Genomic DNA, 9,743 nt, shown 5'->3' with positions numbered 1-9,743 from the left:
TCTTATTTTTGTTTATGTATACTTATAATTTTTATATGTTCATGTATAATTCTTATTTTATTATGTTTCTGTATTAATCGCTATTTTTTTTTTCTATTATTTTTAATCGCTATCACGTTTATAAATTATATTTGTAACACTTAATAATACATTTTCAAAAGTATTAAATGTTATTTTTGTATTTTCCTATATATTATTGTTCATGTATATCCTATATTATTAGTGCTTCTAATTTACTGTATATTTTTTAATTACAAAAAATAAAAATGCCTATTTATCGGATGTATTTTTTGTAAGAAGAAAGAAGAAGAATTTTTCTGTAATAGACACCTTATTAAAATAATACACATCGAATTTCAGTTCTCAGTTGATCGAATTTCCAATTTTCTTTTTTTTCGATGAAATTCAAAGACAATAAAATTTTTACCGTCATATCGTCATCGATGTGCCCAGGTTTATAAGTTGCCCCTAAACTATTTTCAATTTGAAAAAAACACTACGACATATGTATGTGTATGTAATTTTTTTAAATATCTTTTTTTTAGTTTTTTTTAGTTCCTCGACAAAATGTTGGCAAGAAAAAAAAAATCCGGCATTGACCTTTTTAGACCCAAAAAACAGATATTTTAAAAGCAAAATATGCAAGCAAGCGTAGTTTTGACTAACAGAACATGTTCCCTGAAGTATAATAAATTGCTTTATGGTGGAGTAGACTCTTCCATAGCCTCTTAGCAAATTTTCCCGCTAAGAGCGCTGTCAGCTGTCAGTACCTAATGAGGTATTGATTTTGGTGTCGAATACGATATCTATGGTTTAATTTGACAGTTTTGAAAGTATTTATTAGACAATTCATTTTTAAATTATCAGAATTATCAATATGTATTTAAATTATCAAAATTCTTGTTTTGTTTAGATGGTTAGAATTTACGGAAACTGATCCTCCATTCGTTTAAATGAAAATTTAAAGAGCCAGAATGCCAAAGTATGCAGTAAAAAGTCTTCAGGGTATAATCTGCTTATTTACTATCGTGATACTCTGTTCTCTGTCTTAAATGAACACACATATATAATTATATACAACGCTGTACAAAAAAGAAACAACGAGTCTACTCCTACCGCAATTATGAAAGTAATTGGAGAAAGATTATCCTAATTTCATTTCCCTCAATTCATCATTTAATTTCATTAACGAATTTTATTTAAGGTAAACAATGTTTACTGTTTAGATGACGTAAATAGATCTATTTAAAGTAAATGTTAATTTATATACTAATTGTTATACTTAAGAAATAAATTAAAAAGTTTTTTTTTTGTTTTTAAATTAGAAAACAAATTTAAAATACTCAGACAATTCGGCAGCAACAATTTTTGGGCTCTCTTGCAATTTACCAAAATTAATTTGTTTTTGTTCTTTAGCTTTTCACTTATCCCATGCTTATGATAATTTTAATTTATTATATGTTGTAGACTAACAACTAAAACAACAATGCCAAAGTTAAAGAAAAAACTAACAAGCGAAGAAAAACTAGCCAAGGACAGGCTACGTAAGCAACAAAAATATGCAGATATCAAAAACAATCCTGAACTTCATACAAAGATACCAAATAAAAGATACGCTATGAAAAAAGCGCAAAAAATATTTGCAGCATTGAAGATATAAGTGCAAGAGCCCAGAGGAGGGAGCAAAGACGAAGATGGCGAAAGAACGCTCTAAACTATTTGAAGAAAGAAGTGGAGCAAAGTAAAATAGAAAGGACTATAGTTGAAAATATACCCGCAAATAACAAAAAGATAAGGAAGTATCCAAAAATGTGCAAATTGCTCTTAATTCTTACCTCCTATCAGTCTTCTTCTTCTTCGTTTTTTATTGCCTTTTCACCTCACAACTCAGGTGTTCTGGCCAGTGTCGAGTTTTCATTTATTTAGATATTTACACATGCGTTAGTAATATATATAAGTTAGTGAGTTAGCATTTAATATTTTGAAATTTTTACATAATATATAACATATTTACATCTTAAGGGTCCGAACTCTCGCGGCTGATATACGAATTTAGGTATTTGACACTACACATACAGTGGTAGGCTACGTACACACACACTGATAGCTTCAGGGGTATGGCACGGCACGATACGCGAACAAACTACTACTTCAAATAATTGTTATGTAGATCATAATTATTAGTGTTGTCTTCTTATTTCTACTCAAATTTAAATCTGAGTTTTATTTTAGAATCCAAGATGGCAGATGTGACTTTTTTGATAAAATGAAGATGGGTTTCATTTCCGGGTTTTTAGGTGTGCGTAATTCAAATTTGGAAGAAAGGGGTGCTGCGTTGTTTTGGACATGAAGAGCGAATGGACAGTGAAAGAACGGCTAAAAGGATCTACGATGCAGATGTTGATGGATGCAGAAAACGAGGTTGACCGAGAAAGACATGGCACGATCAAGTCCATCAAATACTTGAAGATGGACATGTCAAAAGTAGGAATAATCGGCGTGCGTGCATGAGAAGATGTATGAATGTAGAGGAAGCGAGGTCTGAGTGCCAAGATAGTGTTATGGCGTTCTATCCTCTCTGCCTACCCCTACGGAGAAAAGGCGTGATGGTTTGTTGTTGTTGTTATACATTTTTAAGGTTTGGTTACCAAAACAGATACCTTTTAATTTCGTTTTGTCCTTCGGTTCGTTCACATGTCACTGGCTTATAACTCAACTGTATTTTCATAGTTTCCGATAAAATTTCACAGGCAGATAGATGTAAACCGCCCTACTATTGTGTAGTAAAATTACGAAAAAAAAATGCAGATAGATGGATAGGTAAAACTGAGGAATGACTGGATATACGGATGATGACTATCGTGTGGGGTACCGTTAGACAGGTAGTTAAAAATAAAATAGAGGTTACCTAGTGACTGTTATATTCATATAAACATTTCGGTGAAGGTTGGCACTTGGAAAAGAGAAAAAGGTTTGGGAGAAAAAGAGACCTTTTACATATTCCTTGAAACACGGTTAGAATTACAAAACAAACTAGTCAACCTTATAGAAATAAAATAAAGATATTGATGCAATAAATCACCATCAAAATCACCATAAAATATCTATATTCTAATTTACATTCCTCATTACATACAACCAACTACAAATATACATACATCAATAATGTTTGACAGATTTTTATGGTTCTAAGAATGATTGGTACGGGGTTTCTATTGCAAATTAAATTTGCAGTACCTATAGATTAAGTTTTGAGGAGGCCGACATAAAGGATGGGCATTGCTAAGGTTGATAAAATTACACTTTTCACTATGTAATACATTTCCTGGAATATACGAAGTTATTTCTTTAAAAAAAAAAATATTCGATTACTATGATAATTATTGGAATTTAAAAGATTACACAAAATTATACATCATATTGCTGGGTAATGAAAAAGAAAAAAGGTTTGGCATTTTTAAAACATCTATTTAAATATGTATAATGGTCTGGTCAATTTCAAATTAAAATAAATTAAAATAATTTTTAAATCAATGATTTTAAAAAATATATTTTTTACGCTTTTCAAAACCTTTGCATAATTACAATAATACATTGAAAACATTACATCGAAAAATAACTAATTTTTTCAAAGACAAAAACATCAAAATAGTATACATTAGTAAGAAGAATCAATAAAAATACCTATAACAAATAATAAACATATTTCCCTTTATAAGAAAAGGTGCATTAAACAAAAAAACAGTAAAGTTATGAAGAAAAGAAAAAAATGGCTTCAAAAAGAAAGTTTCAAATATTATATTGATGTTATTTTGTATATATTTCTTGATAAAACTGCATAGTCAATGATTTAGATAAAATTATCAATAAAACTTCTTGATCTAGTTTCACCTTTATTTAATTTTGACCAACGAGCGCTTTTGCCTAAGAAAGTTTAAAAATTAAACTGATGAAGAATAATAAAATAATTATTAATTTATTTGACAATTTGAGTATGCATTACTTTACGGACTGTTTAACCCACCACGTAATGCAGACTGTAAATATAGGTTAGAAGTTAATGAGTAGAGAGCAGATAGCTGCTCAACTGTCGATATGTACAGAAAAATAGATCCATATTATTCACAGAAGCTGTATTCAGCAAGCAAGTTGCCCTATTGATGGGTGAATTCTGACTTGCATTTGTACGGCTTCTGCGTTCGTAAAACAGTGCATGAGATCTCGCTCTTGTATAATTATTAGGAACATACAAACTGATCTCTTTCAGTATATTTGGATTATATATACTCCATAATCAGCTTATAGAAATGTTTCCCAAGAAAAATAAAAATTTGATGATGAGATTCGAGGGTGTTGTAATCCAGCATCCCTGCTAGGAATGGATACAAGAATGGATAATGAACATAAGTATGTACCGCAAAAATCGCATTAAATAGCAAGGTAAGAAATTATAGTAATGGGGTGTAAAGGTTTTTTAAAAAGTCTTACAAGGAAATCAGTATCAGTAGTTTATAAGTAGTATAATATTTCAGTATAATATATATGAATGCATCTATTCTCCAGGAACTGGACATAGGAGAAAGACTGATATCCATGTGCAAGAAAAGAATCCTGCAGTTCTTTGGGCATATTTCCAGGGGAAATTCTGATAGTTTGGAGAAAACTATTCTCCTGGGAAGTGTCGAAGGGACAAGGTCGCGTGGACGTCAACCGAAAAGATGGAGCGGTACAGTCACTGAGTTATCAGAATCATCACTGACGAATGCCTATAGAAGAGCACAAGACCGTTCCAGATGGAGGGAGACTGTCCACTGACGAGCCATGCCTGGAGTCAGGCGTAATCACCATCCTCAGACATGAGGCACGGATTGAAGAGATAATATATCAGTAGTTTATAAGATATGAAAGGTAAAAAATAAAAATGTTAATGAGAATGTAAAAATTATTTTAAAAAACAATATAGTATGATGCTTTATCTTCATTGTAAATTGCTATTCAATGTCTAAGTGGTTTTAAATCATGATGTAGTATATTTGTAAATAGCATTCTTCTTCTTCTTGTGCCTTATCTGGTGTCTCCGACGTTGGCGATCACTTCTAAAAATGCCTCTCTATCTCGTGCTGCCCAGAACAACTCCGTGCAAATCATTCCGGTCTGGTGTTGCGCAGCCAAGGCGTTTACTTACTGCCAGAACCACGCTGTCCCTCAATTTTGTCCATTAGTATAAGTTAGAGCATATCATAATACTTGTCTTCATGCAGGATGTAATCCAGATAGAAAATCTTACAGACCTTTATAAATTAGAACGATTGTCTTATTTAGCAATTAGCTCACTACTTCCACAAATTTATTAGTGCTTGTACTGTGTGTAATCTATGAACTGAATCAATAAATATATTTGAAATATAACAAGACGTGTTATAAGCCCCCTTATACACCTAAAAAGGACACCCATCTTCATTTTCTCAAAAAAGTTTAGCCATTATTAGCCAAATTAGGAATGTCTGTCTAGTAAGTATGCATAATTCATTCAAAAATTGTAAATCAGAATGTCAACCATGTGTCAAAATCATACATCACTACATATCAATTATGGAGTTACTCAAAATAATGTGTCTGGGCAAACATTTTTCCTATTTATTTATTTATGTACAGCTTACATACAAGTAGAAATATTTTTTAATTTGTAGATAAAAGTTTTAATTTTTTAAAATTAAAACTGGATGGACACATACAAGATAGCCCCAAAAAGATTAGCAGTTGTTAAAAATGAGCTAGTTATAAACTCTGTACCGTTAAATGTTATAAAAATCAATTTCGTAAGAAATAAACAGGATGAGTCATTGACACTCCAAAAACACAACTGGCAAAATAAGTTAAATTGCAACTGTCCCATCATAGGACACTTCAAAACTATTAAATATCTTGAAATTAAAATAAATGAGAACTTAAGATGGGACATTCATATTACTATTACAGCTTGTCCACCACATACGAGAATATCAGAAAAATATCATATACAATCTTTTAAAACGAGAAAAGGACAATCGAGACTTATAAACCATGGACTGAAATTATACAATAAACTACCAGCCAAAACTAAACAAAAGACTCAGGCAACCTTTACAAAAGATGTTAAAAATATTATTATTAACAGTAGAATGTGAATTTTAAAAGTGAAAACATTTTGTTGAATGTATGTAACCCGTAAGGGTCTATCAATAAAATTTTTAAAAAAAATAAAAAAAAATAAAAAAAAATACCGCACACCACATCTGAGGACATAAGTCTACTTAGCAGTGCCCATATACATGGAAAAGTTGCTCATTGTCGAAGGAAAAAAGCTGCCCGAAGTAGCTCTCTGTAATCTGGTAGCCTTAGCATCTTTGTGCTGAAAGAGGGTAATCCAGAAGTACATAATATAAACTTCATTGAATTGAAAAAAGAGGAAAATGAATTCTTTACTCACTAGAATTAAATTGATTGGACATGATTCGCCGAAATGATTACAAAACTTTTTAAAATCCTTAATTTTGGAAGCCACCAGATCTGTATATCTGACAGGACCTATAACAGGGCCACGGATAGTAGCTAGAAGCCCCATTTGGTAATCATAGAGAAAGGGAAAGGGACAAGACCACAGGATGTGTTCAGAAGATTGATTAAGATATTCGCAGCAGCACGAAGGGAATCAACAATATTGAAAACAAATTATTTGTCCTTAACTTTACCATGACCTGATAAGAACTGTGTAGTCCAGTGATCAGGGATAACCTAAGAAGATTTTAAGCGCTGACGGATTGAAGGAAAAAAAGGCAACCCTCCCTGAAGGGGAAGATTCCCATCACGATTGCCGAGCATCAAGAAGAGCAATTAAAGACATTTTTTTATATTCGATTGAGACATTCCTTCAGTTGGGAGTAGACGGACGCAACCAATGAGAGAGGAAGCTTTCTTTTTAAGTGGAAATTTGCGGATCGTCGCTGGAACTCCAGATCTAACACTAGAACTGGGAGTGCATCCATCGAGCATGTCCTATATGAGCATGTCCTACAAGAGCCTTTATCTAAATTATAGCAACTCACATTAGTGAGTCTAACAGCCAGCTGCATAGCACATGATGCCTTAGAAAATGGATTTAAAATCGACCATTTAAGTTTCAAAAAATAACCTCCAGCTGGTTCTGGCCAAGCATTCAACTTTGCGGATAGACATCTTTCCCGAATTCACAGCTTTCGTAGCATGGGAAGTATAAGACAAATTTCTTTCTAGAATTACACCGAGGTTTGAAACCAAATTTGAAGCTCGAACAAAAGTGCGCAGGAGTTTGATAGAAGGAGGACCTACAAGATTGCCTTTTAATAGTAAAAATTGGGTTTTTTGAGAAGCAACACATAATTTGTTTAGAATACCCCAATCGGCTGCTTTATACAATGCATTAGCTGCATCACCCTCCAGGAACGGGCAGCTATTGCCCTCAATCAAAATACATCCAGCATCAGCAAAAGCCTGAATCATACATGATGAAAGAAGGGGAAGTTTGAGAAAATCAGCAAACAATATTCTACTTCCCATTCATTCCATATTACTATTACAACTAATAAACTCACAAATGTATTTTTTAAACAAATACATTAACAAAAATTATTTTTGAAAAGTCGAGGTATTTTATATATGTACTCTGCAAATTACCAAAATGTTTACTCTTAGCTTGGTTCCTCTTTCTCTCTCCTTCCAAACTCATTAACTGATTCCACATTCCTCATCATTCACTATGTATAACATAATGTACTTTTATTTAAGTTAATATGTGCAAGCCTTATCTCCCCATTAAAGAACAACTGTTATTTCTAATAATGTTTTTTTCATGTACGTATGTATCTTTTGATATTTACTTTATTTTTCAATACAAAATTTTGACCAGTCTGTTTTTTGGATAGTTGGAAAATATTTTTTTAAGTAATAAGTTTGCCAAAGTACTTACTCATTCTTTATACTGTAAAATAAGGACGGGGATCCACTGCTACCACTCACCTTAAAGGAATAATTGAGGGTGTGGGTGGATAAAGGTGTTATGTGACAAAAACAAAAAGCAGAGATATCTGTGGCTGATGTTTTGAACACCAGTAAATTTTTTGTTAAAATAATATCTTCATTTGATCTCAAAATCGTTTTTCTGCTACTTTTTTATGGTGTAGTAGTACACTTTATGTGGAGGGCTGTACATGAAATCGACATTTATATAAAACAGTAAATTTTTTAAAATTTGCAACATTACGCCTGTTAAGTAAAAAACAGCATTTATCGATACTATTCCTGCCCGATTACCCTTCTTTCCCATCTTTCCCTTGACCCATCCTTATGGTACCTACCTAACATCAAGAAAGAAGAAATTCAAAATTAGAAGATTCGGATTTAGAACAAAAACAAAACAACATTTTTCACTTCACATAAAATCGGATTAAAAGTGGTTGAATTCTACACGCGTTGTTGAAAACATTGTTACATTTTATAGTGCATTTTGTCGTCCAGTGCCCGAAATTGAAGAAAATTCACATCATATTAAAGGTGGGTATCCACTCCATGTTCCTATCCTTTCTTCAAATATTTCCCTATCATTGTGTTTCATTTACAGTCCGCCGTTTCATTAACAATGCCTTCATCCACTCATGTCTTTAATTTATAGTAAAAAAAGTTTATTTTCCCCTTTTGTACGTTTCACTAGACTACAGCCTTAAACCTTTGTTCCCTGAACATAGATTTAATAGTTTTTGAACTTTTTTTAAAAATTATGTTATTTAATTATAGCTTAAAAACTAATATTTTTCTTGTTTTATTTAAAAAGACTCTATATAAAAAAAAATGTTGTACAAAATTGTATCTTTGGGGAATTACAATATAAAAAGATGCCATTTTTTCGAAACGATATACATTTAAAACAAATAATTAAAAACCCACATTATAATTAAACAAAATTGTTTGAAAAAAAAAAACTTACTTCCTATAATGATTATAATATCGAGGTTTGTAAAGGAGTAGTAATTTTACACGACTAAACGGTAAAAAGCTCTATGCAAAACTGTTCTCCAGAAGTCATTTTTTGGAACTAATTACTACCAAATATATACCGCCAATGATTAGTTTCATCAAATGCATTCTTATATTAGAGATATGTGAATTATTTTACATCTGGACAAATTAATATGTCCCGTCAGGGAGCAAAGAGTTAAGGTACCAATAAGAATTCCGTCTGTATGAATTTTCAAAACCTTTGATGTTCCTGAGAAACGCCTTACGTAAAGTAAAATTATTCTAGTAGAGAGATTATAAAATGGACACCGTCATCCCCTCCTGATTATGTATAACAAGAGCATAGAATAACATCATCGATGCATAGGACATTCACTGCATTGTCGCTCTGATTGCAGTGCATCTCAATCATTTTTGTTACATTGAAGGTCAGGTAATAAGTCTTACACTTCTGGTACCAGTCCAGAAACAATGAAACATCGCAGTGTAGAACCACCTTAAAAAACAATATTTCATATCCAAGGATGTCAGGAACCAAACCCTGGACCTTAAATATGGTAGGAGAACTCAACAACCACTACACTACGAGGTGGACTTGTCTCCAGTCGATTTCCTTTTTCAGGATTTTTGCTTGAGAGTACCTATCAAGTTTACCTTACCTTGAGAACTGTATTCTTCACCCTCCCAGACACGAACTAGTATCTTCATTCCTT

General features: G+C 32.1%; 1 long non-coding RNA gene across 8 annotated transcripts; it reads left to right on the top strand.

Annotated features, from left to right (window-relative positions):
* Positions 1-795: 795 nt before the first annotated feature.
* Positions 796-7,851, top strand: LOC148272873 (uncharacterized). Of its 8 annotated transcripts, none has more exons than XR_015824735.1 (3): positions 800-833; positions 914-1,204; positions 1,468-7,851. It is a non-coding gene; the product is annotated as an uncharacterized LOC148272873 (long non-coding RNA). The 8 variants fall into 8 exon arrangements; XR_015824738.1 differs by having other exon boundaries at positions 805-833; positions 914-1,005; XR_015824737.1 differs by having other exon boundaries at positions 805-833; positions 914-1,129.
* Positions 7,852-9,743: the final 1,892 nt, after the last annotated feature.

Source organism: Micrasema longulum, unplaced genomic scaffold (assembly GCF_059751315.1).
Source record: "Micrasema longulum isolate JH-2025_06_02 unplaced genomic scaffold, ASM5975131v1 h1tg002171l, whole genome shotgun sequence".
Taxonomy (NCBI): Eukaryota; Metazoa; Arthropoda; class Insecta; order Trichoptera; family Brachycentridae; genus Micrasema; species Micrasema longulum.
The sequence above is the reverse complement of the archived record's forward strand: the minus strand, read 5'-3'. Positions and strand labels throughout refer to the sequence as shown.